The 16,472-nt window shown below is 45.1% G+C and overlaps 1 long non-coding RNA gene across 2 annotated transcripts in view; it reads right to left on the reverse strand.

Moving 5' to 3' along the window:
• The window catches only part of LOC139049439 (uncharacterized), a 30,354-nt gene extending 20,349 nt beyond the window's left edge, over positions 1 to 10,005 (reverse strand). Inside the window, exons 1-2 of one of the 2 annotated variants that reach the window (XR_011508260.1) lie at positions 8,726 to 10,004; positions 2,917 to 3,024 (exon numbers count right to left, since the gene is read on the reverse strand). This is a non-coding gene — a long non-coding RNA (uncharacterized lncRNA). Of the gene's footprint in view, positions 1 to 2,916; positions 3,025 to 8,725 lie in introns of both variants that reach the window. The other variant, XR_011508261.1, reaches the window with a different exon arrangement.
• Positions 10,006 to 16,472: the final 6,467 nt, after the last annotated feature.

Below are 16,472 nucleotides of genomic sequence, written 5' to 3' on the forward strand. Positions count from 1 at the left end.
GCAGGACAAAAACAAATTGAACAGAAAGAAAAAACGGTATTGATTCCGCATTAGTTCCAGGGATGATTCCAGGAAAGTTTGTCCCGTGTTATTTATCTTCTTTAACCAATACACTGTCATGATGATGAACACTTAGTGACGCGTGAAACCACAAACACCGGAAAAGGAGCTATGTATGGAAGATGAGCCGGTGCACTTGGACTATGCAAATTAAAGTGGATCAACAGCCTGCGGGTTGGAGACAGCAGAACAGTCCTGCTCAATCCGCGCCGACAGCAATGAAGCGGGGCTGCCACTGGTTAGGACACGAATATAGCAAGCAGTCTGTGTGAAAAGCCCGCTATGTACTCGCAGAACTCCACCCAGTTTCATAATCAGGTGCGTCTTTTGTCTTCATGAAAGCACTCCTTGTTTCACATGAACAACTTTTTTTGTTACGTTCTGCGTACTCTTTATTCACGCTTAAACCGGCACTGCTCATCAGGGCTTCAGCTTAACCAGTGAGATAATTATGGCTCCCACGAGTTCTTCGGCACAAATTTCATAGAATAGCGGAAGGGATTGCTGAGAAACAACGAAATACACTCGAATTAACAGATGCCAACAAATAATTTTGGTTTAGTCTTCGCATTTGATTAGTTTTATTGTCTGAATTGGAGGTGGACAGGAAGTTAGGAGGTATTTTGTCGTACATAGTATTTGGTGCGAACTCGAAGTAGTTGCAGTAAATTCCGCACAATATTATCAATAATCGCTCGTCAGAAATATGTGGACGCAACGAATCAGCGGCTTGCCCTTCAATACGAACATAGGCATATTGCTGCCGAATAACGTTTATTGCAAAGGTAAAGATAAACGTACGTAACGCCATGCTTCTCTATAATTGAATTCAAGAAGGCGTACATGCGATGTTTCAGTTCATAAGTTCATGCGATGTTCCAATTTTATAAGGAAATGGAACATCGTCACTCGTTCAAAATTTAAATAGCTAATAAAGAAACTTTTAGGCGTGTAGAATAATTAATCTAGTTTCAATTAGACGCCGATATTTATTTCATGTGACTAGATCTATCGAAGTTTTATAGCGTATTCTAGAACTATGTAGGACGGTGGCATTATTCCTGTCACGTTCAGTCAACTAGACATTGCCGTTGAGCGCTTTCGTTATAATACAGCCGGTTAATGGTGCAAGAACCAACAAATACCAATCTTTTGTTAGCCAGATGCATAGGTATAACATAGTCTTGTAACACTTTTTCACCACTAATACACATCAAATTGAAGCGCAAAATGTCTCGAAGATGTTTCTGAAACGCACAATAAAGTTGCAAGGATGTTTCGAGAATGCCAGACACAAAGTTGCAAAAACATTTCCAGGACATTTCTAGGTCGAGGAATGAATGTTGGTAGAATGTTGCTATAATGCTTCTAATAGGTCTTAAGATGGTTACTAAATCCCGCTTTTAATGTTTGAAGCACGTTCATTCATCGTTTAAGGGAAGTTTGTTAATAAATTTTTATTCAATATTGCTGGCCAATAGCCGGCACGATATTGGTAGGAAGTTTTCAGAAGTTTAAAAATGGCATGAAGCTATTTAATAAACTGTTAGTAGGTTCTAGTAACATTTCTTTAAAAATTCCATTCAAAGTTAATAGAAATTATTTTAAGGAAGATGCACCAGGCAGGCTTTTTCCAACGAGCGAGTCGGCTTGCTAAAGAAGAATATTCACTATGAGTAATATGGCCTGACATAAACTGATTGCTTATTGAAATAACTTTTTCCTTTTACCTAAAAGCTTGAGAATTTAAGCATAATATGAAAAAAAGAGGAACGGGTAAGCGCGTTCAATCTAAACAGCTCAAAACTATCGAACGATACTTTTCAAGGCTGGCATAAGATTGGTCTCAGTTTGCTCCCATTTTTATTTAGGACCTGAAATGTTGCGAATGAATGGGTTGTTGCGTCGATATTTATCTTCAAGTTTGCTGACGCCAGACGACTAAAAAAAGCGCTTTGATCTATCATCGCCCGGGTATTGTTATATTTATATTAGCCATGTCTTTGCCCTGTGTCTCATAACGCTTACATTTTTCCCAAACCGTGTGCTCAAGCCGTTTGCCCATCCATTTTCTCAAACCTGCGAGTTTTGATTTTATACTTGACTTTAATATCCGTGGATTGTTCAAGTGAAGTTTTCGGGGACTGCAATAGGAGGATTTGCATTGCTTTGATAAAGAGAAACCTGATCTTCAATTACCTTACAGGACCTTCAGGTAATGTTTCGATATCTGTAAGTTGATCTGATCTATTGCTCGACCTATGGTTTGTCTCAACAACCCCCGAACAATAGGGACAGTGAAGAGGTTAAATATTCATGAAATTCAAATATTCTAATAAAACACCCGCGGGCATGGGGGTGTTTATATGGTTACTAAAATTGGAGGCTGGTTATAAGTAAACTCTGACTGAAGCCTAGAGCGCGTGGACAAATTACTGCCTTAGGAGTATATTACGCGGACAGGACATCCGGGGCGTTATAGCTGTGTTTCCGGAACAACGCAAAATTTATAACCTGTTGCCCTGAGGGAACTGCAAACGCCGACATCACATTTGGTGGAAATGGGGAAAGATTGCGGCCAACGTTCTTGAAAAGTAAAATGCGGGTGGATTAATTACTGCATTTGCATTTTTTTTTACTAAATGGCCAAATACGTACCATGCTGGCAAGGTTTAAAATGGCCAAGTCATACATCGAAAACGTCTTAAAGTGTGTAATTTCAGTACATGTCATTCAAATGTTGATTGCATCCACTTTAGGCTGGAAATTGGGTTGTAATACTGCAACGTCACAAAAGTCTGCACATTTTTTTGTCTATTTCGACTGCGAAAGTGCGAGTAGCAAGTGCCGACTTACCTTCTTCGCACCCAGGTCGCTGCTTGGTCATATGTCCTTTCCCAACCTGGTCAGCAACTTGGCCTTGTGCTCAGATGTCGTGTAGTTCTCGGGCGAACTTACTCGCCCCTGCAAGAGCGGGACAGATGAAGAACCGTGAAAGATCATGTCTACGGCATTTTTATTTGCTCTGTGATTAAGATTACATGCACTCACTGACATTGTACCCTAAGCATTAGTGTTTAGCTAAAGGTCACATTAAATGGGCAGCTCAGCTGCCTGCGCCAAGCAGTTTGTCAGCATTGCTAACTGACATGCATCCATCGCCCGAAAGAAAAGCATTTTAATTACGGTCGGTCAGGGGTCTCCTTTCAGCCACAGCTATAGTAGGCACTGAAAGTGGCAGGATTGGAATTAACGAAGATAGTTATCTCTACAGATGTGAAGTGACCCACGAACAAAATCTGCAAGTTTTTTCCTGCGTCATTCTTCAATATGTATCCTATTTATTGCGGTAAAAAAATTTGCGCAGGCCTATGGCAATTTTTATTGCAATTTCGTTTTTCAATCCTCGCGTTTTTATTGTTTACTCAAAATTGGGCGCCCGTCACTCTGTGATTCAGCAAGTATTTGGCTATCAACTCAGTGTTTTTTTTGTCATGAACGGATTCTTTGCATACAGTAAGACTTCTCTCTAACTAGGTTGTCTACCAAGTAGATATTTCCGAATAGCCTGAATTTTTCAGGTTTTTCCTGGGTGTCCTTGCGAAATTCCGAGTGACACAGAACTTCGTTTTACGTCAAGACAGGTTCACACCATGTCACCCGATGCTGCCACTCTCTTTTGGGCCTGGTAAATAATAAAAAAACTGCTTAATCCGATTTGAATAGTAAGGACTAGTGTTCATTTTATGCAAAAAGAAAACAGAAGATTAGTAAAATGCATAGAAAATAAAATGTCCTCAAAAAATTGTAAAGGTCTTTGTAAATCGAGTCGGACATTCTCAAATACGAATCAAAAGGAGATGCATACAGGAGGAAATATTTTCGAATTTGAACTGTTTCTATCGATTGACACTAAGCTCACGGGTATGAGGCCCGAGCTTTGTACCAAGTGAGATTCTCTCTCAACAGTTGGTAAGTCAACTTCAACTGCCCCGACATACTCTCAGCCCACGCACAATGCCTCAGGGTTGTTTCACTGCTTTAAAGAGTTTGTTAGGTTTGGATGAGGGACACCTTCACTTTCCTTTTCAGCTCAAGCTCCTTCAAAAAAGGGGTGGCACGCTTCAGGTCCCGTTTATTTCTCAATGCGTAAGTCGGCTTTGTTCACGACCTCCTTTAGCCGCGCGTTCGCCCCACGGACCATTTCGAACATCCTCGTAGTCAGTTGTACAGTCACAGTCAACGTCCGATTGTTCGGACTCCCTACGGGCCGCAGAAAGATCCGAAAAATCAGGCAGTTACAAAAAGAAACTGAATGCACATCTTTTATTGTCCATAACTGCCCTCATCACGCCGCATATCAAATTTTGGTTATTCGCCGATAATTGTTAGGTGCCCTCTAGGGAGCGTTCTGTTGCAAGAATTTTTCCGATCGGTTCAATAATAGACCAAATAGATATATTTCAGGGCCGCGAAACCATGATTTCAGGAGAAGAGGGCCAGTGCCAAGAGCTTGCCCCATCTAGCCTCCGCAAGCGAAATTACTTCCCTGCGTTCTCCCATACAGGAGCTCGAGGATCGCGTGACACATACGTCACGGGTCCCACCTTCATTTTTTTCCCCTCGCTTTTTTGCTGCTCGGTGCACATGCGCTGACGGCGTCGAGTGCGAGCTGTTGCGTTTCTCTCGTTTCGCGCAACACACGATTTTGCGCGCTGTGCACGACAACACTTGACTACAGGTATAAGTCAGGGCTACCCGAATACTGAGGCAGACACATTTAGATCATAGAAAATTATCGCGCGCTGGAACACGGCAAAAAATGGCATAGTTTCGGTATCAGAGCGTGCGGCTGCACGACGTGGGAACAAGCAGACGAAACGAATGCACATCTCTCTTGCTGCGGGGCGAAGTAAAACCATAACACGCAGACATTCGTTTTTTGTATTTCATTATAGTGGTGGTGGTAACAACCCTATTGAAGATCCGGCAGATTCGTGGCCTGGGCCTAGGCCGCCTCCGAGGAGGTCCAGAGATCCTGTCTCCTTGCCGCCTCACGGGCTTGCTGGATGGCCCATAGTTGTTCATGGAGGTCTGTCTCCGCAACGCAGCCATTTATCGCGCCGCAGCTTTATCTGGAGAAACTGAAATTTCTCGGCGTATAACCTCATATTCCCAGAGAATGTGTCTCTCAAAATGATTCGCCTATTTAAGCAACAGATTACACAAATAACGGATGTTGCCTTGAATAATTCCCGAAGTCAAGTGTGACTACGAGCGACATCACCGCAGTGCGATGTACGTAGGCATAGTTGTGCGAGATACGTAGACTCTCCGTCTGGGAGCGCGGCGCCTGCGAGGAGAACGCCAGGCAGCATTCGGTTTGAAATTTTTGCTCTTTCCGCGGCGCGTAGCGATGTAATACTTAGCAGACATGTTCGTTAGCGCGCATAGTATCCACGCTGCTTGTCAGCTCAACATGGCCAGACCTGGTGAGGGCACCTTAAAGGAATAAATCACCACAGACACATCCGAAAAAGCTCTGAAGGCCTGCCACTATACTTATCAGGCATATCGGTGCTCGTACTATAACAGGAGATGGCGGGTGCACACGTGTATAATAAAGAATGCCTACTGTGTGCCATGACAATTGCCCCTTTCCACGCTTATGCTTCACGGCAATACTTTTGCGTATGCTTCACCACGTAACACTTGTATAATGAGGCGAAGCTAACTTCCAAGAACCGGCATTATACAACGCATTAGGCTTTGTGAGCTTCGAGCAAATCGCGAGCACCACAACGGCGGGGTCAGTGCCATTACTGAATGCGGCAAATTTTTTCGATGAAAAGCGCGGCACAGAACGGTAAGGAGCCTAATAGCGAACGTCGAAGCAGCTAGGCCTAGCGTTACCGCGGTGGTGGCTACGGCTGCCAGCAGATCTGCGTGCGAGAGCGCCGGTTCCATTAGGCAAGGTAATTAAAATGGTGGCGATGGTGCTGGCTTTACCGCTGTTTCGGACCGGCAGTCATGGCTGAAAGTACGGAAAAACTGACGGCGAAGGATTCTCACTTCCGAAATTTCAGACGTTCTTATCGACTGACTCTATGAGGGAAGTGGTGGTGCCGCGAAGCCATCTGAATTATCCAGCGTCCGGAAAGTTGGTCGTTGACGGTGCTCTTGCAACTCCTCCAGCGGATGACACGGCCTCCGAATGGATTCGTTAGGATTCCTCTCTGTGACTCGAGCCAGCATTACCCTGACTTTCGTTTCCTTTCAACAACATTAGTGCTCGTTTTCCCTGATAAATTCCCCGAATATTCGCTAAGTATTCCAGACTACTAAATATCCCTGCGAATTCCCGGTCTTCCCTGTTGATAGACACCCTGTCTAACGAATCTGAAGCGGGAACAGAAATCACTTTGTTTCAAATAAAAATTGTTTCAAAGCCGTTCAAATAAAAATTGGGAGATGCAATGAGTAAAGTTGGCGTTCGGGCTCGACAATGGTTAGACAAAGTGAAGCTTGTGCTTTAAACAAAAAGAAACAAAGAAATATAAAGAAACAAAGAAAGAGAGAAAGAAGGAAAGAAAGAAAGAAAGGAAGAGTTGAATTTAACTGATTTCTGAAAGAACGTTTCTGATTGTTTCCTAATTTATCACGATAGCTACCAGCAACAGAAAATGTTTAAAAAAAAGAAATGCAGCGCAAATTACCGGTGCGTGCCAATATCGCAGATGTCGAATACCACTCGCGCAGTCTTTTCCATCGCATTACAATCAATTCCATATATCCCTGCTAAATATTGTCGAATATTCCGTTTCTGATGGATTCTGGGAGGTAACCATACATACTGGAGTCGACAGGCCGGAAACTCAAGACAAGCGAACGCAGACTACACCCTCCCCCCCCCCCCCCCGGGGGTCATTAAGCTGCAGGAGAGATGGGATTGAATTGCCCAGGTTTTGATTTCATTTGATAGCGTCTGTTTATTCATTTACAATCGCGGAAAAGGCTGCCCCGGCTGTTGATAGGCTACAAATTTATTTTCGCGAGTCATTCAAAGCAAGCTAATGTTTAGGCAGTCTCGGCGCGTTTGTGTCGCTTTACAACGGCGTGGAACGCTGTAGCGGTATACACTAGGCTCTTTCAACAGACGCAATGCTCTACTTGTATCTTATGATACGCGGTCACATTGCTTAGTTACTAAAATTGTCATCAGCTGGATACGATCACATTTGTGTTTTCTTTTTTTTCTCCTTTCCTGAGTTGACCGGTCGTCCCGGCGTTATCAGAAGAGGCACTCCAAAGGGTGTAAACTGTTCTATGCTGATAACGCGCGTGCCGTTCGTTACTGGAAAGTTCCGGGCTCGCAGCGATAAAGAAAGGAAACGCATCAAGGCAGATGACGATTATTTGTGTGTGGCAGAAGGGGCAAGCCAAAGGGTGTAAACTGTTCTTAGAGTGTGTGTGTGGGGGGGGGGGGGGGGGCATTAGCAATGAAATGCCTGTTGAAAATCTGTGCATTCCTAGTTGCATACACAGTCATCCTGGACTCTTTCTTTTTCTGCTACTCTTACGTTGTTTGAAGTTCGACCAACCCAAGTAACAGTGCTAATGCTACAAATAAGGCACGTCGCGAATAATAAACGCTAAACTTTTCCCCCTCAGAGTTATTGTGCTCAACGAATGCTCGGGTGTTCCTGAGCGTTTACATACGATCGCCGTACAGCAACATGGCGTCTGTAATCGACGTCTCATTTAGCACCGGGACAGTATTCAGCACCGGTTGCGCATTGTTGAGCATGGCTAGAAGGTTACTCAATGCAGACACTCCCGTCTAAGAATGTCATGTGGGGATTTTAATTGACCTTGTCCCGAGCGGATCGCACCGTGGGCTAAATCTACCGGTAGCGGCCACCAGATCCTGACCCCGTGGCCTGTCTTTTAGCCCGTTTAGATATATTAGGATAGCTGTAATTGCTGGCAAAGCTAGGACAGAGTTGAGAATAACGCTGCCCAAGAACAACAACGAAGCCCACAACAAAAGTACGCAGAAGCAATCGCACTTTTCGTAACAACTATCCCCAGTACGGCACCGAAAGGGCCGCTAGTAAGTTACAAGTTCTCATGGTAGTTGAAACTTCCATCTTTCCAGTGGGCATCGACCGGTAGATCGATTGGTTCTGGCAGGTATTTTCTAATTAACGTGCCTGTAAAACCCATCTAGTACATTGTACCATATTCAACGCCAACCACATATAACAAAGTTTCGAACCAAATTTCGAGAGTTTTTGGGCAGTCGCCGCAGGGATTACTTGCGGTGGATCGGCAGCTTCTGAGGCAAGACACATGTGTGCGTGTACACAAGCCCTTCTATCGTACGACCACCCTCACGAACAAAGCATACAACCACTTACCAACGAGCTACTACCGGGTTTCCAACTGCTTCTTACAGTCCGCGCTTGGCGAGGCGTCTTGCCAAACATCGAATGGTTTAGACGCGCACGTGTGTGACCCCTAACAAGCCAAAGATCGTTTCATAAGCAATTGCGTTCCGGTTGATTTCGACCGCACCGCTGCATCCCGAGTCATAAGGGCATAGCATCGCGGTAAAACAGCAGTTTCCATTAATATATTTACAAGAATAGTCACCGTAACTGACCTGGGTAATCGGAAAAGTGATGAACATTGCACGAGGGACTTCAGCGTCGTGCTTCGAGGACCTGTCGCACCGTGACCAGGGACGAGACTGGTTTATCAGGTCAGGCCCCGTACACTCTCAAGTTCAACAAATGGCCACAGAGGGCGAAAAATCAATCGAGGCGCGTTTCAGCGTAAGCGCGCAAGTGGAGTTACTGTAATTTGGTCGAATACTTTAATTTGTGCTTTCTCTGCTAGGGGCGCTAAACATGGTGAATTTTTTTACTTTACACAAACCATTGACATAAACAATCGAGGTGTCTAAAGATGTTTTGTTACCTCAGGCAAATAGGCAGTTGATTTTTTTTAAATTTGATTGTTGAAGCTGCTTTTTAGTCATAGCGTCAAGGTTTTTGTACTTGATTAACCACCGACAGCCGACAGCCTATTGGCATCGATGTGTTTCCTGGCCGTTGGCGTTCGAATACTACGGCGGTAAAACATTTTCGAAAGCATGCTGGTTTCGTCTGCGAGTCATTACATAGACTTGCTGTAAAGAGGTCTACTCTTGGCAAAAAATAGTGCCTCATTTTGTTTAGGCGTTGATTATCATGATAAATGCGGCGGAGGTTGAGGGAGTACGCTTGAAGGTACGTTTTTATGCCGTTGATCTCCATAACACCGTAAATACGCAAAGCGATGCCATAGAACACCCGATCATTGTGTGTTCTCCGTCATCGCTTGTTTGCTGTACGCCTACTAATTCTTCATTTCTTCAAGTGTTGTATCCTCCTTTTGTCCTTGTTCTCTTGTGCTTCACTTACAGTATGTCGTTCCGTCAGCTGTAATGCGCATTTGCAAAACCAATACGTTTGATAAGACGCAGTGGTTGTCATAATTTCACTACACATGTATTAAGCTGGCACATATATGGTTCAGATACAGATGCCTGTATGCGGACTTGCACGACGTTGATGCGGAGATTAGGATAATTATGACAGAGGCAGCTGACGGCCGTAAGCTGTTGCATTCTTTCCGCCAAACTACCCGGCCTGGTAGTGCTGTAAAGATGCTGTATAAAAGTGACACGCGGTGACAGGGAAATTATTATACTTAGCAGCCGACCGTACGTTTTGTAGCTTAGGTCTTCTTTCTGGTGCGTTTGTGCTACCCTTATTAATGAGCCATTTCTTGCCTATGTTCTTGACTATGTAACCGCGTTGGTGTGGATGCGTAGACGTGTGCTTTTTGTTGTACTTGTAAAATGCAAATAAAATATTTTCAGGCTTACTCAATCTTTGGTGTCGTGTGCGTTTATTCCAGTCGAGGCTATCGTGCCACCTGGAAACCGCATTTTGTCAGTAGCACTACACGAAATGCAACAGCTGGAGCGCGGCGGCACAACTCGGCGTAACGGCGGCGTAATAAACGAAAACCCGCTCGGGATGCCCTTAAAAGTCAGTTCAGAGTGTGCCTTAACTCGATATGACTCAGCGCTACATGTATTCTGCGCCTCGATCGTGCTCCCGCCAGTTTGGTTGCTGTGTGGCAAACGTAGCGCCTACTTAATATAGGCGCTACGTTTGCTACACAGCAACTAAACTGGCGGGAGCACGATCGAGGCGCGGAAGCCAGAAACCCAGTAAAGCCACAGAACACCTGGTAAAGCGTGTGCAAAACCCCGTTTCCGTTTCCTGTCGTACAGCGCCACCCGTGGTCACATACTTTAGTTCACGACGCCACCGCTACGCTTATTTCCGTAGCACTGTGGAAGGTACAGTTTCCCTTCTCTAGGTTTGTATAGGTGTTCTGTGATCAGGTCACGTGACGAATGGCGTCATTGACTGAAGTTGCCAGACGAAAGGTTAAATTCGGGCTGAAACTCAGCTCGAATTGAACGGGCTAAATTTCAAGGTCACGGAGCGGGAACACTGCGTCGCATATTCTAGCAATAGAGCAAGTGGCTTGACGCCAGTGCGAAGGCTGTATTATTTGTGCAAGGTGCGCTACTTGTCAGATTGATCATTGTTTTGTGTATTCCATTGTTTTCTTCAACTGATAGATTTCCTTTCCTGAACGCTTATGTGCGCACCGCACATGATGTTGTGTCACTACATTTGGCATCGATTCAACCTCGCTGAAGCAAAGTGCTCGTCATTGTGTGCCTGCGCGTGCGTGTGTTATTTGCTCTTCGCTTTATGCCATTTATTCATATTCATTACACAATCGAATGTCGAGGAAAGGGCGGGCACAAAGGTTGCCAACATTTTTGATATCGTCAAATAAATTCAATAGAATCAATTCACAGCCTTCAAGTTGGGTAGCTGCGCAGAACTCGATTGCTTAAGCCTGGGTCAATATTTCTTAGTAAACTTGTTTCTTTCTCACGGCCTGTCACGAAAAGAGGCAGGTAGTGGGGATCACTGGACGTTCGAAGCAAATGATGAAGTACACAAGAAAACAATTACTTCAGCAAATTCTTGTGGTAGTGTCTATGGCAAATGCAAGCATGCTGCTTCCATCAGCATGGAAATTATGCAAAGTATAGAGAGACTTGACTAAACTTCGTCCTACTTCCTTGAAATTACTTGGTGACTTTGCAAATACAGCACTTTCAACAAAATTTTTGTTGTTAAAGCATTAATTTTTGTTAATTCTGCATGTGCGAAAGGTATAATTGTTTTTGCACTTAGAAATGAAGGACTGCTCTGTAACTTAGGCAGATAAAGCGGAATAAATAAGGCCGCAAGAACATTTGAATCCACAAGCAAAAAACAAAGAGAAATCCATGTGGCAAGCAGAGTTGCGGATGGTAGCTTTGTTATTTAAATTATTCCAGTATCAGTCAGGCAGACGAAATCGGAAATTGAGTGAGAGCCCGAGATTCCGGTATGGGGTTGGAATAGAAGCTGCACATAGTCCTGCAGTGGTAAATGTTCATTTTAGGTGAGTCTGGAAAGCCGGTAAGTTTGTCAATCACAATAAACGAGATTTCGCACAATTTGTTAGGTTTCTCAATTTTTGCTCAACAGTGGCTATTTCAGTATTTGTTTATAGGTGACTCCGGCTTTCACGGTCAATATCAACAACATGACAATCTACACAGACTGCACTTGTGAAGAGCCAGAAACATTTATGTTTCAAAATATTGAAATGCGTTTAACGACAGCAACATTGTCCAGAACTGTCCAACTGTCCAGAAAGATTTTATGTAGCGATAGCATGCCTCATCTACGACACACGGATCGAGTCCAAAAAACGGCGTCGCAAACGGTAGTATCCTATACGAGTCCATGATGGTTTTGAATGAGTGCCGTATTTTTTCGCACACTGTTCAATATGCCCGCAATGCTCTATACCAAGTGGTCAGAGTGTGGCACTGAAAAGAAAAAATGGTGGTCGTTGACATGATGGCAAAACTTAAACTCGTCCCTATGAATATATAAATGCGTTTCACCCCTCTTGTGAAGCACTATTTGGCTCATTCTTGGCACTTCGGCGTAGGTAGTAGGAAGGCGGGTACTTAGGTAGCCAGGTAGGTTGGCTCTTGCGCCGCTTCGCTTTAATGAAAAGGGCAATAATGTATGAACGATGGCAGAATCGAGCCTCTGCCGCCGAGCACTGCAGCCCTGTGCTCTTACCATTAAGTCACGATCTCTTCTTTTCTCTCTCTATAACAATTAAGTCAACCGCTGTGACAACGTTACACCATTGTGACAGCATTACACCATTGTGACAGTGTTACGCCGTTGTGACAGTGTTACGCCGCTGTGACAGCGTCACATCATTGAGGCAGTGTTGGCACCGTGCTAGACCTAGTACGTTCCTCGTCACAGCTTAGGCTGCGTAGAAACTGTTCGACGTTGTGCCGACATCATGGTCACCCACCACCCGCAGTGGCTTAGCGGTTAGGGGCGTTGTGCAGCTAAGCCTGAGTCGCAGGATGAAATCCCGGCTATGGCGGACGCATTTCGATGGAGTGGGAAATGCTAAAACACCCCCGTGTCCCATGCGTTGGGGGCACGTTGAAAAAATCCTGGTGGTCAAAATTACACCGGAGTCCCCACACTACGTCGTGCCTTATAGTCGTATCGGGGTTTTTGGCACGTAACACTCCACAATCAAATTTTGAACGAGCGGCCTTAAGCACATTTTGGCATTTCTCCGCCAGTGTACAAACGTCATCTTCGTTTTAACGTAAACCACGGGACATAGCCGTAGGTATGTACGATTGTTCAACACGTAGTCACTGATGACGTCGCAATCTGTGTTTCTTTTATTTACACCCATCCGCTAAATATGTAGACACCGACCATCGCCATATCGACAGCCCGCTTCGAAAGGCTTGGCGCAGAAATCATGCCGTTGCCTCCATACGATCGTATCCAACGTGGTTATCGTCGTGCTGCTGACGTCATGCAGCCGTAGGCTCTTGACCCACACACAACTATTCAATTTAATCAAGCACATTGGTCTATACGGCATCGCCATGCGGAAAGCCGAACGCTGGAGAGCCAGGTAGCTGCGAAATCGTTCGCAACATATCGATTCCCAGACCGCATAGGATATGTGCAATATTTTTTATGTTAGCCATCAAAGTGACATAATAATCTATATGTATGCATGACATGCCCATTGGTGTAAGCATACTTTGTGCGTAGCTTGACTGGAGTAAAAACAGCCTCAGAAAAATCAGACGTTGATTAAAGCAGTCAACTTCACTTAAGGACAAGACTTGTTTGCATCGAAATGCTGCGATGTGGTCGTGAATCGCCTAGCACGTGTGCAGCGTAGCTGTGAAGCGAACTTCAGTGGCCACGAGCAGGGAGTTGTAAACACGACTGTAGATGCAATCGGGGCACCATGTACTCTCAAAAAAGTTTGCACCCTGTGGAGTTTGTTTTGTGCCAAAAGAATAATGGTCATGTAGTATCTTGCTTGCGTTTACTTTCTTGAATACTCTGCGCTAGGTACTTTTTTCTCAAGAATGCAGTGTCACGCAGATACGCCCATGCAGTTCGCCACCTGGAAGTATCTGGAGCGCAGCGTTGTATAAAGGAAACGAAAGTGAATAGCATCGCAAATGTAGTGTTTACTTGTCTGACCCCTTTCTTGATAGGTTATTTTTTCACTTTCTTGCACAAAATCGAAGTAGCTGTGAAGTACGTAGACATTTATCAAGATATTAACGTATCTTCAAATACATTCCTTCACAAATGAGGGGTTTTTTGTTCACCATTTAACACGATACCGCCTAACCTATTTTTTTTTTTACACCTGCAAAGCTTCTGCGGCATTGGAGTGTGCGGGCTCAAGCCAGTTATCTTCCATGAGTCCAGGAAAGCAGAAAGTGCCGTCCTGAGCGCAAGTTAACGGACCACTGCAAGCGAGTGCGACAGTGGGCTTCTTCAGCGCACTTGTGCGAATTTCGCCGAATTACACAGCTGTTCCGCCAAGGGCTTGGGCTCGCCTGGCGTCGAAACCCGCACGACTGCGCATGCCCATGACGGTTTGCTCTTGCAGATGCATCGACGAAACTTTGTTCACGCTGTCCGGGAAACACAACTCCGTGCCGAGTACATCCAATCGGTGGCCGTGCGGTGTCTCATCACTGTCTTATCAGCTGCAACTTCGATTGCTGCGTATCTGCCGGGAGAGCTGACAGCGCGCCTGCAATGACGTAACGCTTTGTCACTGCCGGACCATACTTCAAGAGGAGCGGATACAACGTGAAGATAACCCGAAACGTAGGTAAGAGGAGACGGCCTCGCGCATGCGCACTCAAGCGGCTCCACCTAGGCACGCTCTATCAGGAATCTGTTGCGCTCAGGACTGTAACTTGCGACTGTTAGCCAGGTTCTTCATCATTCGAGTCACTTTGTTCCCCAGCCAGGTTCTTCATCATTCGAGTCACTTTGTTCCCTTAATGGGAAAGACTTGTAGCCTTTTTCTTTCAGTAGGGGCTTGACTTTCAGCATAATCATTTTTTTCTTTTTTTCTTAGAGTGCTTCAGTTGCTAGAAGTAGCCATAGAGTTTTTTACAATTACTAGAGAGATCTCTCATGCTGAGATCGTTCAGCCACCATGGGAATGATGGATAGTACATAAATTTGTAAGATCTTTGTTCTTGGGGCTTCAGACATTCTTGTGGCTTCGTTTATTACACATTATTGAGGCTTAAATTGGACTATATTTCAAAGCAATTGTATTTTTTTAATGCAGAAGGTAAGAAGGCTGTGCAAACACGCATGGTCGTTGCTAATTGCAGTGACTGCACGTGTGCATGCGTCCGTGGCGTTTTGGTTTCAATAACGGGCTTCCTTGCTAAAGGTCCTGTGTTAGGATCCTGCAGTCGGACAATTTTAACAAAGATTTTTTTTTGTTTATTTATAACGCAATGCTTTCTTAAAGGTGATCACTCTGTAAAGTCACGAAGTCATTTAAAGCCCGAAGAACGAAGTTTAGGCAAATCCATCTACTTCCCATCATTTCCATCCTTACATTACCACCCCCCTTGCCACTTCCGTAGACAGGCACCAGTGTCACAGGTCCCTTTAGTAATTCAATGAAACTCTATGGAAATAACAGCTTGGAGCATCTTAACCTTCACCTAAATATAAGTGGCTAAATGTCTGGAGTGAGCATTAGAAGGTTCTTCTATGATGCCAAGACGTTAGTACGCCGTCTAAAAAAGCGCGGAGTGAACAGCCCTTTGCACAACATTATTGTGACCCGAGTCAAACGGCAAAAGTTCCTCGGTCAAGCCAACACCACCTAGATAGCACAAGGACTGTTCACTTCCATCCATGACGCCATGCTACTGGCCCGACTTCCATAGAATCTAATGGGCATGCTCCCGAGTAAGCCACGGTTATTTTGACGTCACCACTTTTGTCACGCCAGCCTTGGCAATGGAAATTTCGGGCAAGTAGCATGACGTCACAGATCGGAGTGAACAGGCCTTGTGCTATCTTGGTGGTAATGGTCAATCAGATATGTTGTTCAAGAAACGTCAGAATACACTATGAAACTGTATGTTGTCATTGCTAATAAGCACAACGTTAAATGTAGATCCCTTTGCCACGTTGTCCAAACAGCGGCTTGTGGGATTTTTTTATAAGTGGCAGAACATAACCTCATTGTAGAATACTACACTTTCCTGATTCGTCATTTATTCTGGGACATCAGCGCTGAATGACATGACATGCTTCGAAATGTCGAGGTTTTCCACGAAGTGGGAGAACCTCCACACCGAGCTGCAAGGGCGAATGGCGACGACCGCTGCCATCCATTCCGTCGGCTTATATCTTCGACCGTTGCTGAAGCGCCTTCTCCATCGCGGTGGCTTCGCTGAGGAACCCCGCAACAGTCTCGGCCGTATTCCGAACAAGACCACCAAAGAACTGTTCCTTTACGCCTCTCATCACATGACGCACGTTCTTCTCTTCCGACATGCTCGAATCGGCACGCTGAAAGAGACGCGTCATTTCCTCCATGTACATCGTGACGCTCCCGTTGGGCTTTTGAACGCGTGACTGAAGGGCTCGCTCCGCCTTTCCCGGCGATCAGGGCTATAAGGTTCCAGGAGCTTGCACTGGAACTCAGGCCAGGATGACAGGGCATTTTCGTGCCTCATAAACCATGTGCGAGCACCATTCTGGATTCTGAAGTAGACGTTCTGTGAGGTTGGCGTTGTTGTCCCACTCGCTAAACGAAGCCACTTGCTCGGACTCCGCCAGCAAATGTTCCACGTCTTCAAATGCGTCGCC

Source organism: Dermacentor albipictus, chromosome 9, assembly GCF_038994185.2.
Source record: "Dermacentor albipictus isolate Rhodes 1998 colony chromosome 9, USDA_Dalb.pri_finalv2, whole genome shotgun sequence".
Lineage (NCBI taxonomy): Eukaryota > Metazoa > Arthropoda > Arachnida > Ixodida > Ixodidae > Dermacentor > Dermacentor albipictus.